The sequence below is a fragment of the Hemicordylus capensis genome, chromosome 6, assembly GCF_027244095.1.
Source record: "Hemicordylus capensis ecotype Gifberg chromosome 6, rHemCap1.1.pri, whole genome shotgun sequence".
Taxonomy (NCBI): Eukaryota; Metazoa; Chordata; class Lepidosauria; order Squamata; family Cordylidae; genus Hemicordylus; species Hemicordylus capensis.
Genome location: NC_069662.1, coordinates 74,525,175 through 74,548,150, shown reverse-complemented (window position 1 = coordinate 74,548,150; position 22,976 = coordinate 74,525,175).

The following is a 22,976-nucleotide window of genomic DNA, read 5'->3' as shown; positions in this document are numbered from 1 at the left end:
ATGAAAATTTATCTGGGTGTGAGGGCAATCTGGCTGCAACATCTGTCACCCCACTGATCGCTGGGGTTGATTCGGCTGCTCTGGCTGGCTAGGTGGGTGTCCCCTTCCTCCCTCACCGCTCCAAGTGTGTCCCTCCTGAAGCTGCATGCTCGGTGGAAGAGGACGACCATCCCAGATAGGAGTGTACCGTTCTTTGGTCAAGGGTATCTAGCAGAACAAATGATGAGTGGTAATAAACACAACTTTCAGCTCAAATGTTATCCAAATAACATGCACACCAAAAAACAGAAGAGAGAGCAGTACCATGCTTTTATTTTCTTGTGGGTTATATACTCTTTTTTTAAAAGAATTGCTAATTTAAATGGACGATCCCAATGATATCCAATTGATTAGAAATGGCAGTGTGGGTAATATCCTGTATGACCTGTATACTCACAGTACCATGTGGAATTGCCCTATTGTAAAGCCCCCACTTCTGCCGATGGGGCTACCTCCATGAAAGCCGAGGGGAGAAATAGAAGGTCAAATCTTGGAATGAATGGCTACATGGACAGCATTCCCGCCAGTCCATTTATTCCAAATATTCCAAGTATCCTCACCAGGGAGATATTTGCACTTGGCTTCAAGCTTCGGGGTAAATGTTGAGTGAAGTCACTTTGAACTACACTCGTGGCATTGAGGGAAGCAGCCCCTCCCCTCTGCTCTCGGTTTTCTTTTGAAACAAGCCCACATGCAGACGTAGTGTTTTCCTTCTAGCCAATGGGAGGCGGGGGGGGGGGAGAGCTCCCTACAGAGATAGATCTGCATTTCTGAAGAGAGCATTCCTCTTATCATGCTAATGATTCTATGTCAGTGCCTCTCCGTTTGCTCCAGCGTTTTCAGAAAAAGTAGCTTAAAATCAGCATTTTAAAAATCTGGAAATACCTCGAGATAAGCTAGAATTTGCAAGACAAAGCCTGACTTGTGTGTGAAGTGGGTCCAAGAATCTCGATGGGACTTCGGGGTAAGTTTGGCTGGTGTGTGAATGCACACACTCTCTCCCTAAGGAGATTCGGGGCAGAACAGAAGCCCTGTGTGTAAAGCCTCCAGGTATGCTTTATTAAAAGCACTTTAAACTCTTTTTGAAACTTTTTTCACCAACCATTCTCAAGGTGGCTGGATGTGTTGCTCACCTCCAAAATTGTGGTTGTTCACCATTTGCCCAGGAGTCTCCTGGAGATTCTTGGGAAGTCCCCAAAAGAATACTGTACAGCTAATAGGGGTTGGGTAGGACTAGTAATGAGTCTAAAACCAAGCACAGCCTAATGATAGTAAAAAGGTAAAAAGATGGTTTTATTACAAAAGAAGAAGCAAAGCATACTTGAAAATAGGAAGAATAGTTCAAACAGTAAAATGCATTTTTGGCATACTACCTGATCTGGTTGATACGAGATCAGGAAGGCTTCTTAAGTTTGCAAAAGAACTATCAACATCTTAAGCCATTCCAGGAAATATGGCTGCCGGTGTGAACTCTTGTTTAATCTTTAACAACTGACTCTAGAGTTGTAAGTTATATTTAGGTCTTTAACAACAACAACTTACTTACCATGTTTACTAAGACTTTTGTTCCTTACCAATCTGTTTGCGCTGCTATTTCTTATCTCTGCTGCAAAGACTGCTGGGATCTATACAGGGGCTTAGCAAGGTTGGAGTGGGCCCAGAGACAAGATTTTAAAATGCCCCCTCCCCTCCACTGAAGCTCAGCTCATGAAGTAAAGAAATCTTAAATGAGGCTGAATAGTGGTAACAAAAAGCATAGTAAAATTTATATCTCCTATGTGCCACCATAGAACATCATCCGAAATTATTTTTATAAAAGGTTTTGTGAATTGTGGATGATGCAAGTCATTTAATGGTACTAGAGAAAGACATGCTGTTCTGGTACCTCCAGGTCTTAACACTCACATCAATTTCGGAGGAGGAATACAATTGAAGGAAGCCTGGGTGGGTGTGTGGCTGGGGGAGTCAGTCATGTGACTTGCCTCTGGGGGGCCCCCAAGGCGGTGGGCCCCCAGACAACTGTCTCCCCTTGCCCTATTATAGTTACACCCCTGGATCTGTAGTACTACAAGAAACTCTGTAAGCAAGTACACTACAGCTGCAATGCGTTTTTCCAGCTGGGAACATACAGGATCTCTTCTTACCAGGAAGAAAACTCAGAAATCAAGATTTCCCATTGGATAGCTGGATCCAATAGTTGATAAAAGACAATCTCCAAAGGCATTTTTCAGTGGCCACAGTGGGCAGATAAGGGGAAGAGAAATAATCTCCTCCAGTCAGGGTTGAGCCAAGCAGGCCAAGGGTTTCCTGCTCAACCCAACAGGAACTGAGGTGACTAAGAACACACATTCTAGGTCTGGTCAATCCCCTAGATGAGGTTGTCTCCCTGGTTGGGGCATGATGTCTAACTGGCCTCCCTGGATACTTTAGAGAACAGAAAGACTTGCGGTTTCCAGGAGATAGGAAATCTTGCTAGCCTATCTCTCAAATAGTTACTGACTGACTTGAAGAGCAAAAGTTGTGCTTTTTGCCTGTGTGACTTTCTGGTTACCAAGAAATGGAGTCTTACAGTTTGAAAATACAAATAGTTGTTTTTGGTCAGGGTTTAAAAAGGGAAGCCATCCATCACAGCCACATCTAGTAGACAGAAGTATCTTGTGGGTCAGGCCATTGGGGAGAAGAAGACAGGTGGATGGCTGTAGAGATTGTCTGTCAGAGGTTCTCACTGGCCTGCACCATAGTTGGTGCTCTGTGATCTGCATGCAGCCCTATATGCATTGGCTGAGGGGGGCAGAGATGGAAGGAAGAGGACTGCTTTGATTTTTTAACATTTCTTGAGTCACCTTCCTGCGATGATATAATCAAAATTAGAAGAAACATGGTGGACCACAGATATTTGCATTACTAAATACTGCAATGAACATTGACACCAAATAATGCCTAGATACCATACATACCCTCCTTTGCCTCTCATTCATTATTGAAAAAGCATGACCCTTATCAAGAACTGGATGTTGTCAACTGTATAAGTCCAGACCTGTCAGTCAAACAGCATTAATTGGTAATTTCTACTGCTAAAAAGCATATTGTTATCCTCCTACTTCCCCAAGTGTTGAGAAGGGTTCCTGGGACGATTCTGGATCTTGATGTCTTTGTAATATTTGGTATATTTTCAAATGCACTAAGTTAAGCATTAGATTGGAGCAACTAACAGAGTACATTAATCGAAGAGGGATGTGCGCAGGGTTTGCAATCCAGCCAACAGCCCATTCTTGCTGACAGTGGAGGCAGGGGAGGCTCCATGCACACTTTTTTATAGCTGTTTCCCTCTTAAACACAAAGCAATCTTATGTTTAACAAAACTTTATTCAGAAACATAAAATGTCCATGTTGAGGCCCCCCTAGTAGGAGCAGCTCAGGATTTCATGGCCTCCATGGCAACCAGGGGCAGATCCAGCAGGAAATTACAGGGGGTGCAACAGGAATCACCGCCCCCAAATATTTTTTCCACATATTAAAATATTGGGGCTTGGATTTTCTCTCTCTCAAAAATGCACTATACCAGGGGTGTCAAACTCAGATCTGGTGGTGGGCCGGATTGGATTCTGATGTACCTCTGGGGAACCACACATAGAAGCTCTTCTCATGACTGGTGAGAAGAGCTTCCAGTGGGTTTGCGGGGAGAGCAGATTAATTTACCCCTCCCCACAGACGATCGCTGAGCCATCCCTGGGCGGCTGATTGGCCGCCCACAGGATTACCGGCTCTGTCACAGAGCCAGTTGGGGTGGCAGAGGTCGGGGGCCGCCTAGTCCCTGGAAGTCCAAGGATGCCCCATGCGAGTGCACAGGGCATCTTGAGGAGACCCCCGAGTCTGGGAGGCTTGTTTCAGCTGGGAGAGGTTGTCCAGGGATTTGGACTGAAATATGCTGATGACACTCAGCTCTGTCTCTATCAGCTGATCCTAGGGAGGCAGTGGATGTCCTGAACTGGGGGTTGGAGGCCATCACGGTTGGATGTGGGCTAATAAACTGAGATTGAATCCAGACAAGACGGAGGTAATGTTGGTTAGCAGGAGAGCCAGTCAGGATGAGGAGATTATACCAGTTCTGGATGGGTTTGTACTCCCATTGAAAGAGCAAGTACACAGCTTGGGGATATTGCTGGACCCGGCTCTACTTTGGAAGCTCAGGTGGAGGCAATGGCCAGGGGTGCCTTTGCACGGCTTTGGCTAGTGTGCCAGCTACTGAGGACATTACTGCCTTTCTCGAGTAAGATACTGCCTTTCTTGAGAAGGCAGATCTGGCCACAATTACCCATGCCTTAGTCACATCACAGCTGGATTACTGTAACATGCTCAATGTGGGCCTGCCCTTGAAGAATATTAGGAAACTGTAGCTAGTGCAAAATGTGGCAGCTAGGATTTTATCTAGAGCTGCCTGCTGGGATCACATCACACCCATTTTGAAAGAGTTGCACTGGCTGCCAATTTGTTTCTGGGTCCAATTCAAGGTGCTAGTTTTGACCTTTAAAGTCCTTCACGGTTTGGGCCCTGGGTACCTGAGGGACCGTCTACTCCCAAAGGTTGCTGCCCGCTTGACACAGACATTGGTGGGGGGCAGGGGGGCTAAACCGATAATGAGAGAGGCTTGGCTGTCGTGCATGCAAGATAGGGCCTTCTCAGTTGTTGCCCCCAATATCTGGAACGCTCTCCCAGTGGCCATCCGCTCCTCAGTCTCAATCACAGTTTTTAGAAAGCATGTGAAATCTTGGCTTTTTACCCAGGCTTTTATATGACTGTTCCTATTGAGGCTTCTTTGTATTTTATGGTTATATTTTGCTTGGTTGTTTTTTTAAAAATCAGATTTGTATTTTTATATTCGATCTGATATTTTAATTGTTTAATTTTTGTAGTCTTGTTTTAACTTTTGCATGAACCGCCTTGAGATTGTTTTAATGAAAGGCGGTATAGAAATCTAACAATAAATACAATATTGTTAATGCTCCATCATCTGTAATGCAGATTCCGTGCTATTTGCATCAAACACTATCCATAGGTCTTTCTGACCTTTCCAGCCCAATACTGAGACTCCTTTTTGCAACATATACACTTTCCCTTCTCAGTGCATCCCTTGTATTCTAGGACAGTATCCTTTAATGAGAGCCAGCGTGGTGTAGTGGTTAGAGTGCTGGACTAGGACCGAGTAGACCCGAATTCAAATCCCCATTCAGGCATGATACTTGCTGGGTGACTCTGGGCCAGTCACTTCTCTCTCAGCCTAACCTACTTCACAGGGTTGTTGTGAAGAGAAAACCGAAGTATGTAGTACACCGCTCTGGGCTCCTTGGAGGAAGAACGGGATATAAATTGTGAAAATAAATAATAATAATTAATAATAGGGGGACCTCTACACCCCCATGGGTGGTTGTCTGAAGGCTGCAAGTGCAGATTTGATGTAGTGAGGAGTTTTCTTGAAAAGCATAAAGAAAATGATAGTGTATAGAGAACCAGAATCAGCCATCATCCGCACTTCATGGCCATTAGGTTTTACTTGACAATGTGGAGAAGTAGGCTTTGAGAGTCACAAAAAGCTGTCAGGAAGTGGCTCATCTGCCCCATCCTTACCATATGGTGAATCAGTAATAGAGGGGACTGCAGACTTGGAAACCTTAGCAATGTATCCCCTGTTCTTGCTCATGTTGGAAATGACTTTCAGTGCAGGACAGTGAGCAAAATTGGCTTTGTGGACAGTCTCCACCTCAGAACCTCCTCCTTTCTTGTGCTGCCACGTTCTGGGGGCAGTGCCATATGAGAAGATTGGGATTGGAAGGATTTAGGATGAAAAGCCTGGATTTCAGGAATCGAGCTGGCATAGTGAAGAGCATTTTCTACCCTTCTAGCCATCTCTAGATCTTTATCCAAAGTAAGTTTCCCATCCAGTAGCAGTTTTTCATGCAGTTTGGAGGAGTTTGTTTGCTGGGATATGCAACAGCTGCAGCCTAACTTACTGTGAATAGTTTGCATGTAATTTGCTCTGAAGCTGGAGGGGGCACTGTAGTTTCCTCTGTGCTGGCTTGGCTAGCTAGAAGTTTCTATTCTCCTTCCTATTCCTGTGTGTGAGTCAGCAAGTTTTGCACTGACTTCTAAGTGTTTGTCTCGCAAGTAAAGTTGTCTTAAACCTTGCACTGGTGTTTGTTCTGAAAACCAGGTGGACAGCTCACATTCTGCAACCTTCATTTTCATAACAATCAGAGCGCTGATCATTTCATCAGTAAAGCTGGCAAACACTCAGGTTATACTTAAGGCATGCAGTGCTGTGACATATTGATCAACAGATTCACTGGGCAGTTGGAATCTAGAATAGAACTTGGAATGTTCCACAATCACATTCAAAGTAGGGTTGAAATGATCATCTAAGATTTGAAGGGCAGCTTAATAAGGGTTGGCATCCTCTTCCAAATTGGTAGGAAAGGGCAAATTGGTAGGGTTGGCACCCCCTTCCAAATTGGTGAGAAAGGGCAAATGAGTACATATTCTTCGGCCTTCAGGGCCCAGGCAGTGAAGCAATATAGCCTTCTGCTTTGCTGGAGTAAAATTAGGGGTCTGTATAGAGGTGGTAATTACAGAAATAGGACCTTCATTGTTTCCGGGTAAGATCAGGTTCTCTTAGCGTGGACAAGAAAAACTGTTTTGGTGGGATCTGAGCCATGCTGCAGTGGGCGTCCAGTGAACAACAGAGTCCAGGATTGATAAGGAAAAAGTACCTTTGGGCATTGTGCCAGTCAGGAAGCTGGAGAAACAATCAGCAACAATAGCAGAATGCAGCAGTTCAGGAATGTAGGCCCAGTAAAGCAATGAAAGGAAGATGCAGGAACCTTCACAAGCTTTGCAGGCTCACATGCATAGCTGGTTCAAAATTTCGTGTCACCAAATGTTTTATAGTTGCTTCCTTCTTTGCTTAGTGTTTATCTTAGGCTGAAGCTTTATTCAGAAACAACTTAACTTCCTTTCCCTCCCTTTCCTTTCTGACTCCACCCCCAAACTCTACAGGATTCCCACTGGAACAAACTTCTAACAAGATAAAATATTGTTAGATAGAATACAACACACTCAGCTGTATGTAATCATTGCTACGACACTACCACTGGCAGTAGTGGCACAGCACCGATTACACACACAGCTGAGTGTGTACACAGAGCCTCCCCTGCCTCTGCTGCCAGTGAGGATGGGCTCTTGGCCGGCTTGCAAGCCCTGCACATATCCCTCTGATGAATGGCACACCGCACAGTATGCCATCCTCTGGTGGATTCCGTCAGGATACTTATGGGCTATTAAGGCCCCATTCAGAGATCCTCTGGCCTCCTGGACTATCAGACAGTAATCTGCCTAAGAAAATAGTTGGCCATAGTCATAACTCCCAATTTGTTACAACATATATCTGAAAATGGCACTAATTCTTGACTTTTATAATGGTTTTATTGAAAGTAAAAAGGTACAAGGTATAATTAGATTTCTTGAACTTAAAGAAAACTACATAGAGATATAAAACATAAAGAGATATTCATAGTGATATTTTTAAAAAGACAATAAGAAAAACATAACCGAGACACATTGTACGGAGTTCGAGCTCAGCCGAGATAAAAGTAAGGATTAAGCGAAGTTACAAATCGTAACCAAGTCTGGGAGACAGATAAGAAGTCTGACTATTGTAAAGAAAATGGCACTAATTCTTTAGTGTCCCAGGCTGAATTAGTCTGCAGATATGAATCTAGTCCTATCATAGAATCATCTTTGATGTTAACATTTTCCATATTTTGCCCGGGCTCTTCCCCCCACTAGTAAACAAAGATGAACAGAGATGTTCCAGATGAACATAAAATACTCTATAAGCCTCTTTCTTCCTTTTGTTTCTTGCATTGAGGATTTGGATACACCTGCCTCTTCCCAGTTTGTTGTCTTTGTAGGTCACAGTTTTTGACACATGAGTTACAGCAGATGAAGCATGAAGGGAGCAGAAGTACTGGCGTATTCACTTTGAGCTGGATCAATCTTAGCACTGGGCATCCGGCAGGCTCTGTGAAGAGATGGGAGAGCCTTTTATAAACCTTGTGCTGTGGAAAGTGCGTGAATAGGTTTTGCCTTTCACAGACGCATCCCATAGCTCATGGAATGCCTGTCAGCTGCCCACTTATTTGACAAAATTGAACGGAAGGCAACTATTCAATGAAAACAAGGAAGTCCTTACTTAAGTGATGTTTTAAATTGAATTATTATGCCAGCTGATGGTACAAGGGCTCCTTGCTATCCCATTGATGCCAGAACCTAAGGGGTATACTCGTGGGTCAAATGGGCCGTAACCCAGAACTTGGCTTTTAAAAAGCCCAATCTGACAGAGGAACCTGGATGACAGTGCATGCAGGCATTCCCACTCCACCTTTCATTTAAGAGCAGACACCCTCTGTCCTGCACTACAACCCCAATGACATTTTAACACTACTTTATCTTTCACAGTTACTATGTGTGCATTGTTTAATTTCAGTTTAAACATTTCATATGGCTATTGAAATGGCTGTCTTATTTGCTTCAAGATGATTTATTGTATTTTATTGTCTTTTACCCTTTTATCATGGATTTTGTTTTTATTGTAAGCCGCCCCAAGCAGTAGTGTGCTGGAGGAGCAGAATATAAATATTTAAAGTAAATACATATCCTTTGAGTTCCAAATAAAACCAAGAGGTATTGTTCAGGTTCTTGAATATAAGATTAAAATCTACAGATTATAATTTGTTGTAGTAGTTTAGAATAAAGGGTCATTGTTTATAACATTTAAAAATTGATTTTGTAGTTAGCATAAAGCTTTCTCTATGTTCTAGTTCTGTAATAGTGCTTTAAATACTAGATTATATTTAACAACATTTGATTGGTAAATTAGACAAGTACTTTTTTTAAAAAGGGCCAGTCTTTACTTGGATGAAGGAGTAACATGGAGTTCCATTATGTATTTATTTTAAAACAAGAACAAGACAAAATCTCAAGGTGCTATGAAGCATTTATTTGAGCCCAACACCTGAGACCTTGGGTTAGGGCGGTATAAAAATGTGCTAAATAAATAAATAATAATAAATAACACGTTTCAGACACAAAAGGATCTCTTCAAGGGGAGCACTAAAATGATATATAAAAATACATTTAGATCACATCATAGAAATACATCTAAAACTAATTAAAATGGAATCACCAATAACATATATCATACTTGTGGCAACTTACATTTATGGTGTTCCAAAGAGAGTTCTATAAGTAAACTTTTGCCTTCGCACAAGCTTTATAACACTGTTATCTAAAGGAACAAATCTATACTATGGCCAATCAACCCAGCTGTAATTCATTAACTCTACCAACATATACTTAAAGGAATATCACACACTTCATTTACGCATGGCCAAAAAATCAAGTTCCTCATTTAACCCCTGTGGAGCCAAAGTATTCAATTCCAAAATCCACCATGTTCTCTTGAGTAGAACTTTATCATTTCCATATGTAATTCTTTTAGTTGCCCCAAACTGTACATCCCTAAAGGAATTGTTTTCTCCAAAAAATGAGCTAAAAGAGAACACCAATTTTCTTACATTTCATATTACTCAGATGTTCACCAGTACGTCTTTTCAGTGCTCTAAATGTCTTACCAACATACCATTTCTAACAAGGTGTGGGTGAATGGCTATCCCACCGCTTTGCCACCATATGTTGAGAGATAGCTGCCTATCCCACCTATACTTTTGCCGCTGCCACCAAGTAGACATTTTGTATGGCTGGGTTCACTGCCACAGCCACTAGTGAAGCCAGACTGCGGGTGGCCCGTGTCCAGCTGTGGTGGTGGCCCCTCTCACCCCGCCCCCTATGTCTGATGTCAGAGGCAGGGAGCATGGTCTGGCTCCCAAACGGGGCTGCGCGGCCCCGTTTGGGAGTTAGATCCAGGCCAGTGCTGTGTTTGCAGTGTGGCCAGGAGTGGCTCTTCGTTTAAGGCAGGGAGAGCTGCTTCTGGCCATGCTGCGAATGCAGTGCTTGCCATCCAGCTCCTGAGCACGGCCCCGTTCGGGAGCTAGATTGGGGCCAGCAGTGCGTTCGCAGCACGGCCAGAAGTGGCTCTCCCTAACTTTAAGGCAGGGAAGAGCCACTCCTGGCCGCTCTGCGAATGCAGCACCAGCCATTTAACTCCTGAACAGGGCCATGCAGTCCTGTTTGGGAGCTAAACCAGCACTCCTCCCAGATCTGACGTCAGATGTGGGGGCGGGGGGGATGTCAGGGCCATGAGGCGCGGCGGCGGCCTGGGTTATTTGAACCCAGTCGCCCAACTGTGGCTACGCCCCTGATCACAGCCCTTACACCTTTGCCAAAAATCACCAAAAAACTCAGTAGAGTAGGCAAGGCCTGCAACACAGAATCCAGCCAGCATTCTAAACATATTATTTACAACTAGCTAGGCCAGGCACAGAGCATCTGTGCCTCCGGCCGGCCCACCACCGCCACTGTCCCGCCCGCCCACCAACTGGCATGCCCAGCTTCTGGCTGGCATGCCCAGTTTTCTGGCTGGCTGGCTGCTCCCCCTGCCTGCTTCCTCCCCCCAAGTTTCTGGCTTGTGGGCCGGCTGGAAAGCTGGCCCGCCACCTCCTCCCACTCCCTCCTCCAGTGGGGGAACCTCCTCCCACTCCCCCGCCGCCTCCTCCCACTCCCACCTCCTCCCACTCCCCCACCGCCACCACCTCCTCCTGCCTCCTCCTCCTCCTGACAGCTGGGCCAGGCCGGCCTGCCACCCCCACCTGATCAGCGGCCAGGTCAGGGCCAGGCTGGCCTGTCACTGCCTCCTCTGGCCCACTGGCGACCGGGCCAGGCCAGCCTGCTGCCACCATTGTCTCCCATCCCTGTCGTTATCCCCCCAGGCAGCTGCTCTCGCGAGAGCTGCCACACATGGGATTAGCGACGGGTATGTTTAGGAGAATAAAATATATAGATAATTAAGAGGTTTGTGCCTCATTCCTTCACACAAGGGCATCAAATAAAATCTATCACACTTGATGTATTGCATGTGGCAAAATATTTCAGTGTATAACATATATGATTTAGATGATTCTTAAAACTGGTAATTATACAAGTATATCTACAGTAAATACAATGGCCACAAGGGTGATGGTCCAAAGGTTTAGAAGACCCTGGCAAAATATTCAATGGATCATGCACAAGTGGGGTGCCACAACAAAGAAGGCTCTCCTCCCTAGCTGCCACCTGCCTCATTTCTAGGGACACATAGGCCCCATATCAATGCAGTAGCATAGGAAAGGGTCTGTTGTCAACTTTATTACAGTGTGTCGTATCTGACTGGGGTATGCTTTGAATGTGTGTGCGGAAAACCCCTAAAGGTCAGTAAGGAATTAAGTTAACAGCCTACAAACAATGCAATTTATAACAAACATCTTATCTTGCACCTAGGTAATTGGCAACTGCACAAGCTATTCTGATGTGAATTTACATTTCTCCCACACAGTCTTATTTTATCAAATGGCTTCAAGTTAAGATTTGTCAGCTGTGGAGTTACTCCCTAAATTGATGCAATGTGGTTGATATATTATGCAAAGAATGTTAATATGTTGTTTGCATATAAACATTCCATAGAACTAAATATTTTCCAAGGTATATATCTTTTAATGGTAACCTGTATTTTTTGGAAAAGATTTTCACAGATGGATGTCAGCATGCTGTCAAAAAATTGTTGGTTGTTCAGCAAATAAGTATGCAATGGTGGTTTCATGATTTGTGTTCTTATTTCTCTCAGGTAAGTTGCTAGCCAAAATGTCTCAACTTCAAAAGGCACCTCAGAATTTTTGCAGACTGAACAATCTCCTCTCACTCTCTCTCTTCCCCAGGGGCATCCTCGGGGAGGTGCCCATGAGGCATGAACCTCCAATAAATTGCTCAGAGCCTCGAATCTCATCGGCCACCTCCCTCCTCCATGACGTTTTCCAGAAAGGAAGTACAGCAGTGGAGGCACCTGCACAGATTATAGGAGAATGTCCCTAGCTTTATTTTAGCTCTCTGCAGTTTCTACCTTCATAGGAGCTGTATTATAATGTTAGAGACTTTAAAAAATATTCTTGAGGAATATTATTAATTATCAAAGGCGATAGGGTGTGGGTTCCAATCCTGGACCCTTTAAGTACCTAGCAACATCCCTGCTTTCCCCCATTTTCAAGTATTCCCACAGACATACAAGATACACATGTATTGGGATATATTGATGCTCAACACAGTGTATTGTGATAGAGGGAAGGGAAGCAAAATGCATGTATGTCAGATACTCCAATAAACGGTTTATTAAGACCAATAAAGAAATTAAAACAGACTAATAACATCATGAATCTGCAGAAATTTGAATACAGCAAAGCAAGCTCAATGAGAGCATGGAAGCAATGTATGCAAAGAGCTAATGTTTAGTGTATTGCTAGAGTGGCATAAAAATGACAGAAATAAAGGGACCTTAGCAGGGACAGGAAAGAAGCCTAGAAAAGAGGGAGGGTGTCTACACATACATGTTCTGTAAGAGAGGAAAAGAAAAATGTAAGAGAGGAAAAGAGAGGAGGCAAAAAAGTTAGCAGAAGTGGCAAATGATTGGTTTGCATGGGAGTTCTTTGTAGAAAGTATGGCTCTATTGGTGGTGTGGGCAGCCAATGTGAACTGCAGCTGTAGGCTGAAGCAGCTTTTTCCTTAAGGGGAAAAAAGTATGGTGAACAGCTGGTGAAGGGAGAATTTATAAAAAAGTATTTATTTATTTATTTAAAATATTTATACCCCGCCACTCCGGTACATTACTGCTTGGGGCAGCTCACAACAATAAAATAGCTATAATATACAATAAAAGTAATAAAATTAACCAAATTGAGTAAATATGTTAAAAAGTCAGGTTAAAACCACAATCAGTATTAAGTTCAAATTAAAAGTTATTTTAAAAGCTAAAAACAAAGAATTATAAAAACTAAAGAACCTACCTGGAGATGGAGCATTAAAAAGCCTCCTTGAAAAGGTGTGTTTTTAGTTGTTTTTAAAAAACACTGAGGGAGAGAGCATGGCGAAGCTCTTCAGGAAGGGCGTTCCAAAGCCGAGGAGCCACAACCCAAAAGGCTCTGTCTCTAGTCCCCGCCAACCAGATCTCTCTTAGTGGTGGGGCCATGAGCAGGGCCTGAGAGAAGAACATGAAAGTAATGAAACTTGACTGTGCTGCTCGAGAAGTGGAGGGCATGTGAATGAAGCACAAGCAGAGGGAATTTAAAATGTGGCTTCAGACATGTCAAGCAGCTGAGCCTGGCACATATATGAACTAATTGTTTTCTCTGGTTTCTTCTCTCAGGGAGGCTGGTCAGTCAGCCATCCTCCTGGACTTCCCTTTCCCTGGGGTTTGCTCACTAAAAAGTGGGGTTTGGTGTTCTTGCCAAACCTCCAACAAGGTGACTTTTTAAAAATGGTGATGGATATTAGCTTAATGGGGGTGGGAGGAAGACCCACACCAAAAGACCGGAAACAGCAATTGCCTCTATGCTCTTCCTGTGAGGTTTCAGAAGTTAGTTAGTAGTGGCTGGCCACACTATAAGTAGAAAACAGGATAATGATGATGATGATGATGATGATAATAATAATAATTAATAATACCCTCAGTGAGGCACTACCTTGGCGTGGTTGTGGGGCTTGCGTGCTCTGAGGAAGGTAAGAGCTATGCCAGAGGTCCAACCATACTGGACAGGTCTCACCAGAGGAGCCAGACAAAGAGTGCCTCTCCCATCAACAATATGGTGAGACGTAACTTTAATAAATCTATACCGGATCGGTCATCGCCCGGGTCAACAAGGACCGCACCAGGTGCTGGAGTCCTTGGACATCTGGTGGCAAGTGGGCAACAGGACTCAGGATCTTCAGCTGAGCAACCAGGGCTGAAGACAGCAAAGTTACTGGAAGAAACGTCGCTTAACCAAAAAAAAATACGAAAAATGCCAACAAGGAAATAATGATCTGCTATTACAAGTCTAGTCCAACTAGAAGAGGTTATTTAAAAAGAATGTACCAAATTTGGAAAGAGAAGCATCCAGACACAGAAATAACAGAACAAAGGCTAGCAGACCAGAGAAGATTCATAATAAGAAATAAAGTATTCACAGGAGTTGAGCTGGAAGAATTGCAAAGAGCAACACAGGCTCAAGATATGGAAGAGGAATTATCACCAACTGAAGCAGTTGCTCAGGCGCAGGTGGAGGAGGTGTTGGAAATAGAGGATATCACTGTTGCTGAACTGTTTCAAAATCAAAACCAGGCAACCTCCCCTTTGCCTTCACCTCAAAAACCCGAATGCCGTTTAACAGAAAAGCAACAACAACTAAAGCAAAAAATAACTGAGCACATGAACCAAACAACCACCAGGGTTCGACTCCCAGCTCTAAAAACAGTTGCCAAAAACAACTTGCTCAGGTATTAAAAGATGTCAATGCTGCACTTGCAGAAATAACAATCAATAATTTGCAAGAAACAAACCAACTAATGTACAGTGCAGCAACAATAACAACACAAGAGCTCGGATATAAGATCAATGGACCTGTAAAAAAAGAAAGCAGTACATCACCTAAATGGAAGATTAGATTAGAAAATAAAATCTCCAGGCTTAGACCAGATGCTAGTAAATTGAAAGATATGAAAGACAAGAAGCTGAAGAATGAAAACACCAAACAGTATCTGATCCAAAAATACCACCTAGATTCAAGGAAAATTAGAGAAGTCCTGGAAATAGTAAAGTAGCAAATAACAGCAGTGTCAAAGAAGATTAGCAGATATGAAGCCAGAATTACACAACACAGGCAGAATCTCCAATTCCAGTCAAATCAGAGACATTTTTACCAAAGCATAGAAGGAGAAACTGCAAGAAACTTAGAAACACCAAATAAAGAAGAAACAGTGCAATTCTGGGGGAAATTATGGGACAATCCAATAGATTATAATAAAAAAGCAGGCTGGATGAAAGAGGTCAAAAAATGTAACCAACAAGTGCTAGATCTAATAATAACACCAGAATTAATAAGTGAAAGAGCAAAGAAAATTAAAAATTGGACTGCTCCAGGCCACGATGAACTGCATGGCTTTTGGCTTAAACACCTAACAAGCCTTCATAAACAACTATCAAAACAGTTCAATCACATTTGGCAAGGAGGTGATATTGAACAATGGCTAACAACTGGGAAAACTCATCTCATCATGAAAGACCCAGCAAAAGGTGCAGTTCCAAGTAATTATAGACAACCTGCCTGCCAACCATGTTCAAATTATTAACTGGAATAATAGCAGATGAAGTGATGCAACACTTAATAACTAACAAACAGCTCCCAGTTGAACAGAAAGGAAATTGCCCGAACACCAGAGGCACAAAAGACCAGCTGCTGATTGACAAAATGATTTTAGAAAATTGCAAGAAAAGAAAAACCAATCCAAGTGTTGCATGGATTGACTACAAGAAAGCCTTCGATTCATTGCGATATTCAGTAGCGATATAGCAATGGATTTTGGACTAGACAAGTGTGCTGCATTAATAATGAACAGAGGGAAAATAACAAAAACAGAAGGAATAGAACTGCCCAATGGAAGCAAGATCAAGAACCTAGAAGAGAAAGAACATTACAAATACTTGGGCATTCTCCAGGCTGATAACATCGCACACACTGAAGTTAAAAGAAAATAAGAAAAACAGAAGGAATAGAACTGCCCAGTGGAAGCAAGATCAAGAACCTGGAAGAGAAAGAACATTACAAATACTTGGGCATTCTCCAGGCTGATAACATCGCACACGCTGAAGTTAAAAGAAAAATTGGAAGTGAATACATCAGGAGAGTTAGAAAAATCCTCAAGTCCAAACTCAATGGCGGGAACACCATACAAGCCATAAACACCTGGGCTATACCTGTTATCAGATACAGTGCAGGAATAATAGACTGGACCCAGGCAGAGCTAGAGACGCTAGATCATAAGACCAGGAAAATCATGACCATCAATCATGCTCTGCACCCCCGCAGTGATGTCGATAGGCTATACCTCCCTCGCAGCTCAGGTGGAAGAGGAATGCTGCAAATCCATCAAACAGTAGAGGAGGAGAAAAGAGGCCTTGAAGAATATATCAAGGACAGTGAAGAAGATGCACCTAAAATGGTCAATAACGCAAAACTATTCAACACCAATGAAACCTAGCAGGCCTACAAGAAAGAACAAGTCAAGAACCGAGCAGAAAAATGGAAAAATAAGCCCCTGCATGGTCAATATTTGCACAATATAAGTGGAAAATCAGACATCACCAAGACCTGGCAATGGCTTAAGAATGGCAACTTGAAGAAAGAAACAGAGGGTTTAATACTGGCTGCGCAAGAACAGGCATGAAGAACAAATGCAATAAGAGCAAAAGTAAAAAAATCCACAATAAACAGCAAGTGCCGCCTTTGTAAAGAAGCAGATGAAACAGTGGACCACCTAATCAGCTGTTGTAAAAAGATCGCACAGACTGACTACAAACAAAGGCATGACAAGGTAGCAGGGATGATACACTGGAACATCTGCAAAAAATACAAGCTACCTGTAGCCAAACATTGGTGGGACCATAAAATTGAAAAAGTTGAAGAAAATGAAGATGTAAAAATATTATGGGACTTCTGACTACAAACAGACAAACATCTGCCACACAATACACCAGATATAACTGTAGTCGAGAAGAAAGAAAAACAAGTCAAAATAATCGACATAGCAATACCAGGGGATAGCAGAATAGAAGAAAAAGAAATAGAAAAAATCACCAAATACAAAGATCTACAAATTGAAATTGAAAGGCTGTGGCAGAAAAAGACCAAAATAATCCCAGTGGTAATTGGTGCCCTGGGTGCAGTTCCAAGAGACCTTGAAGAGCACCTCAACACCATAGGGGCCACAGAAATCACCAGCCAATTACAAAAAGCAGCTTTTCTGGGAACAGCCTATATTCTGCGACAATATCTATAACAACAGCAACAACATTGACGATAAAATTCTGGCATCCCAGGTCCTTGGGAAGGACTCGATGTCTGGATAAAACAAACCAGTCAATAACACCTGTCTGACTGTGTAAACAACAACAACAACAACAACAACAACAATAATTTGATTTCTATACCGCCCTTCCAAAAATGGCTCAGGGCGGTTTACAAAGAGAAATAAACAAATAAGATGACTCCCTGTCCCCAAAGGGCTCACATTCTAAAAAAACCACAAGATAGACACCAGCAACAGTCATTGGAAGTACTGTGCTGGGGGTGGATGGGGCCAGTTACTCTTCCTCTGCTAAATAAAGAGAATCACCACGGTAAAAAGTGCCTCTTTGCCCAGTTAGCAGGGGATGAGATAAGACAGTTTGATTCAGCAACGCAATGTTTATATCTTATTTCGGCATCAACTTAATATTGAGATCCATATAATTACAGACACACTCTTCATTTATTTGATCTCTATGACACAGTGAATTGAGTTATGATTTTAACAAAGCTGGCAAGAGAAAGAGTTCTGAGAAAAAGTAAGGCAGCCTAAACTAATCTCTTCCTCTACAAAAGATAGCAGTGATTTTGGTGGTGGTGTCAAAATGCTTGATCAATGAAAGCTCTTAGCATTCCCAGATATTTTCTGCCGCCCTAAATGATCCAACAGAATGTCTGGATGTGATTATGCCATCCCTTTTATAGCAACTGGCAGTAGAAGCAGGGCACTTATCAAATGCTGAATGAATGGCCGTCTATGGCAGGTGGGCTCCATTTGACTTAGTGAGTTGCAGATTGTGCAGGCCTGCATTACAGTTAGGCAACATGGGCCTTGCTGAGGAGGAAGGTACAGGATGGCTTAGTGATCTGACTGGTATTGTGATGCTAGCTAGTTAACCTTTAATGTTTGAAATTGTATGATCAATATGATGATTTATGTTGAAGCCATAGAAGCTACTTAGAGAAACCAAGCCTTCTCTAAGTGCGTGAGTATTCAGTCCATCGACAAGCATAATTTAGAATCCAAAGGTTACTCACGATTTGGCAGTGCTTTCCTCAGGCTCTCTCTTGTACTCCTGCCAAATAGCTTACAAGGATCAGATTTGATTAAAATGGCAATGCTCTCTGCTACTTGCATGTAATTAGAACCATTCATTACAGCATTAGCTGACAGTTTGGCAACCTGTAAAATTTTCTGAATATGGAGAACATTCCATGGAAACAGTTCAAGGGATGAGAGTAGGAGTTGAGGCCAATTTGAACGACACTAAATGGATTACTCTCCCATATTCAGAAAGATTCACAGGTTGTTAGAACAACTGCATGGCCAACCCACTAGGCAGCGGAAGCAGATGTCTGGAATTACAGGAGTCGGGATCTCTGGACAAACTGGGAATTCCTAAGAATAAACACAATTTCCTTCTCACCACCTCCGACTCTAGAGACAGGATCTGAGAGGTGGAGCAAATGTGTCCTCTGAGATGACTCCTCTCCCATTTCTAATTAAAGTGTTCATTCACTTGTATAGGACAGGGGAAAGAGGGTGCTCCCTGTAGGTAGGAACAAAATGCCTTCTCAGACCCTATTGTCCCAAAGGTCTGCAGTCAAAGTCCCCCAACTCCACCATTTTCCTGTTTTTGGCCCCTTTCCTTCTTGCCATTCAATTGTATGATACAGAGGGAAAAGGTTGTAATCAGGAAAATGCTTGTGGTGGAAATATACACCAAAATGAGAGGGCAGTATATACCTAGGGCAGCAAAAGAACTTGAGCGGATGCTAAATAACTATTGTTGTCTGTTAAGGTCCAGGCACATGCTAACATTTTGTACATTCAATGCCAAGTTTTTCTCATTAGACACTGATATATCTATTGTGCACATCTATAGTGTAATGCTGTAAAATATCACAGCTGTTTTGTTTTCAACAATGTCAGAAGGATAAACAGGGGGAAAATCTTTTTGAAATCTATATCTTTTTCAGGCTAGCTTTTCTCAGTGTTGTGGTAAAGATTTTGTTGTTTTATTGACAAAAATCCAACTTTTTAGGCATGGGTGAATATGTTCAAAGATAATAAAAGCAATAAAACATCCCATTTCTTGAATCTATATTTCTTTAGTTCGACACAATATGAAGTCAAGTACGTTTTTCTTATTCGCTGTGACTATCTCATACCTCTCGGCCATTGCACTGTTGCCCAGGAAGTGTTAAAAGAGAGCAAATAATGCTATTCTGAAAGGAGTTTGACCCACATGAAACCACAATGCAACTACGCCTATTGATTTCAATGTAGCTATTCATGCAATTATGGTAAGCAAGATTTAGCACAAAGTGTTTGGAATCTTAGGATAGCATTCACAGAAAACATGGAGCCTCTTGTTAAGCTGCATTTTCCCCTCATTGTACCCTTGATGGGAAAGGAGGGAAGAGATTAGATTAATGAGCTGACCATTGTGCAGAGTTGTTGCTGTTTTTATTAGATACTAGTACATCTACATCATAATGCCTGTCATTATCATGGGAGGTATGTATGTGTTTGTGGCCAAAGGACTTGTATATTGTAAGGTCTCTGGGGTGTGTGTGGGGGGGAGTGCCATAGCACCCCACTTCAGGACCCCTGTCAGTACAGGTTAGGTTACCCAACATAAGCAGGATAGAGAGAGCAAGTCCCCAAGGACAGACTTTCACTCTTCCTCATAGCAATGAATGGGAATTATTCACCTAAATAATATAAGAAAATACTCAGTTTCAATTAAATTTTTTTTAAAAAAATCCCAACTTCCTTGCCCCGGGTGTTTGCAGGTGGCTAACAATCATGCAGTGCTTGTTACACAGCAGGAAAATACAATAATCAAAGATTTTAAAGAATAAAAGTGGTTGAAAACAAGCCATAACCCACTACAGAGAGCTCAACTAGCTAGCCCCACCAGTCAGGCATCACCCTCCCCCCAAATAAAAAAGATGGTGCAGGGCAGTAGTTCAGTGGTAGAGCACAGGCTTTGCAAGCAGAAAGTCATAGGAACATAGAAACATAGGAAGCTGCCATATACTGAGTCAGACCATTGGTCTATCTAGCTCAGTATTGTCTTCTCAGACTGGCAGCGGCTTCTCCAAGGTTGCAGGCAGGAATCTCTCTCAGCCTATCTTGGAGAAGCCAGGGAGGGAACTTGAAACCTTCTGCTCTTCCCAGAGCAGTGCTCACACATCAAGTCTCCCTTTCATATGCAACCAGGGTGGACCCTGCTTAGCTAAGGGGACAAATCATGCTTGCTACCACAAGACCAGCTCTCCTCTCCTAGGCTCTAAGCCTGACATCTCCTAGGTTCAAAGTCCTAGGTTCAAAGCCTGACATCTCCAAGTAGGGCTGGGCAAGTCTTAGTAGAAGAGCCTGCCCCTCCAACACACACACACTGCACATTGCTAGTGCAGCCCGCGCAGTCCATGAGCATGTCTGAACATTTTTGTAAATGAGAAATGGGTGGTGGTGGTGGTTAAGGAGAAATGATAACTAACAGAGAAAAAAGAAGGAAGGAAGGAAGATCGAAGTGCCTTCCAGATATTAGGTGAGATTATCTCCCTTTCTTTAATTACAGTTAAGAACTGAGACTCCCTGCCCCCCCCCTGCAAAAGTCACTGAACACACACACACACACACACACACACACACACACACACACACACCCATTAAATAATGACTAGAATTTATCCTCTTTGACAAGTTGGTTATTTTTCCTGTATTTTTTTTAAGGTTCTGTTTGGCATGTTAGAAAAATAGGGTCTAAGGTTGTTATAAAATAGAGGCTGTTCCTGAAATAAATGCTCAGAAACATAGCACAGGGCCACTCCAAATGATACCAGCCCCAGCACACATGAAGAAGGAAGGGCCATGCCAAGAGAGTGCCTGCTGGGATGTCCTCCATGGATATCCCAGCTCTTTCCCAATACATCCCTTGAACATTTGTGGGGGCTATTCATCTGAATGGCCCAAAAACACATGCTCCAAATACCATTCAAACGAACAGCCTCCACACCTGGTCAAGGGATGAGCTAGGAGGGCATCTATGGAGAATGTTCCCACAGGTGCACTTTCACTCTGCCCCCTCATTTTGCACTTGTGCTGGGGCTGATATTGTTTGAACTGGTCAATAGCTGCCACAGGATGTGGTGACAACCACCAGCCTGGATGGCTTTAAGAAGGGCTTCGATAAATTCATGGAGGCCAAGTCTTATAGCTGTTGCCTCCAATCAACTGCATCAGCAGATCTGTTGAAGGGCTTGGGATCAACCCATGCAACAGGTAGAGTGGGTCTGGAGATCTGCTCCAGACACAAGGGGATCTAGTTTTAATTTTTGAAAATAAAACTCAGGATAAATAATAGTATAGAAAGCTCTATACAAACAGTAATTGTAAGTAAGTAAGGATAAGTAATAAAGATATATATGATCTCATGCAGGCCCAGATTAACTCACAGGCTAGTACGGCTGTAGCCTTACATGTTCAAACATTCAGGCCCTACTTTAGACCCTTTATTTGGAAAATTAAAGGGCATTCATACGCATAGCCTAACCCAGGCTAGGGCAGCCCAGTCTGGGTTAGGCTATGTGTGTGAAGCACCAGGATCCACGCAGATCCCAATGCTGCCCATGCGCCTGCCTCAGCCTCTTAGCCTGGCCATTAGCTGAGGTTGTGTGTGTGCTCAGACTGCTTGCAACCCAAGTGGACATAAAGACAGGTGCCTAGAGTTCCAGTCACATGGGGGTAGCCCTCCAATGCACCACACCCATGTGGTGCATTGTGGGATACATGGAGGCCGGGATGCATTGTCTCGGGCTCTGGAGAGCCACACTGCATGCAGCAGTGCACATCGTGTAGGAGCACGGTCTGCGCTTCCCACCACTGATGCAGGATTGTCTGGGGGCAAGGTAAGTTTTGTGCAGCCTCCCCGCTCCCGGTCCTCCCCACCTCTCAGCCATGTGAATAGCCTTTTAGGTTCTCCATTTTGGCTCTTCTCTTCCATTATCCTTAGGTCCCTCATAACCTTAGTATGACCCTTGGCACGTGATACAGCCCCTTTGCTGAAGTTAAGCTAGGTCTAGGCCTGTTCAGTTCCTTGATGGGTGACTGCCTAGAAACTCCATGATTCTGCTTTGATTTCCATGATGGAAGGAAGTTGGGATATAAATGAAGGATCTGGGAATTAAATTCACCAAGAACTGGCAGTGAAACATTTGGAAGCCAGTCAGGAAACTCTGAGTTAGGAGAGTGGGAAACTGAAACAATTAGTCTCTACTAAAAGAGCAATATAGACTGAGGCACCCTGTGGTGTATCAAGGAACTCATCTCTTATGATAATACTCCCTAGAAGTGCACAAAAGTGGGGCTTCCTTAGGATGTCAGCCAGTGTGTGTGCATGTAAAAAACTGGGAACTTGGGGGTCATTTTGGTTGTTCTTTGTGATAGTGCATGAGTTCTTTGTTGAAAACCACTATTAATTAATTTATTGTTGTTATTTATTATTATTTTATTTTATTTTATTTCATATGCCTTCTCTTCTACAAGCAGGAAATTTAGCACAGCCTTTCCAAGTTAAGTTTTTTTTGGAGAAATGAGAACTGGAGATTTATGATGTCACGGCGAAAAGCTATTTATGTGTAGATTTGGGAAGATATTCTAGGGCACAAGTACACAGGCCAAGCACACAGGCCAGATTCATAGCAACATCAGTTCTGTCCCCACTGGAATCTGCTGCCTGGATCCTCCTTGCTTCCTCGCATCAGCTCTATGCATCTCTGGTCCCTGCTGTTTTGTCTTAGTAGGGATGCATGCACCAAACTGATACTGAGAAGGGGAAGATGCTTCCATTT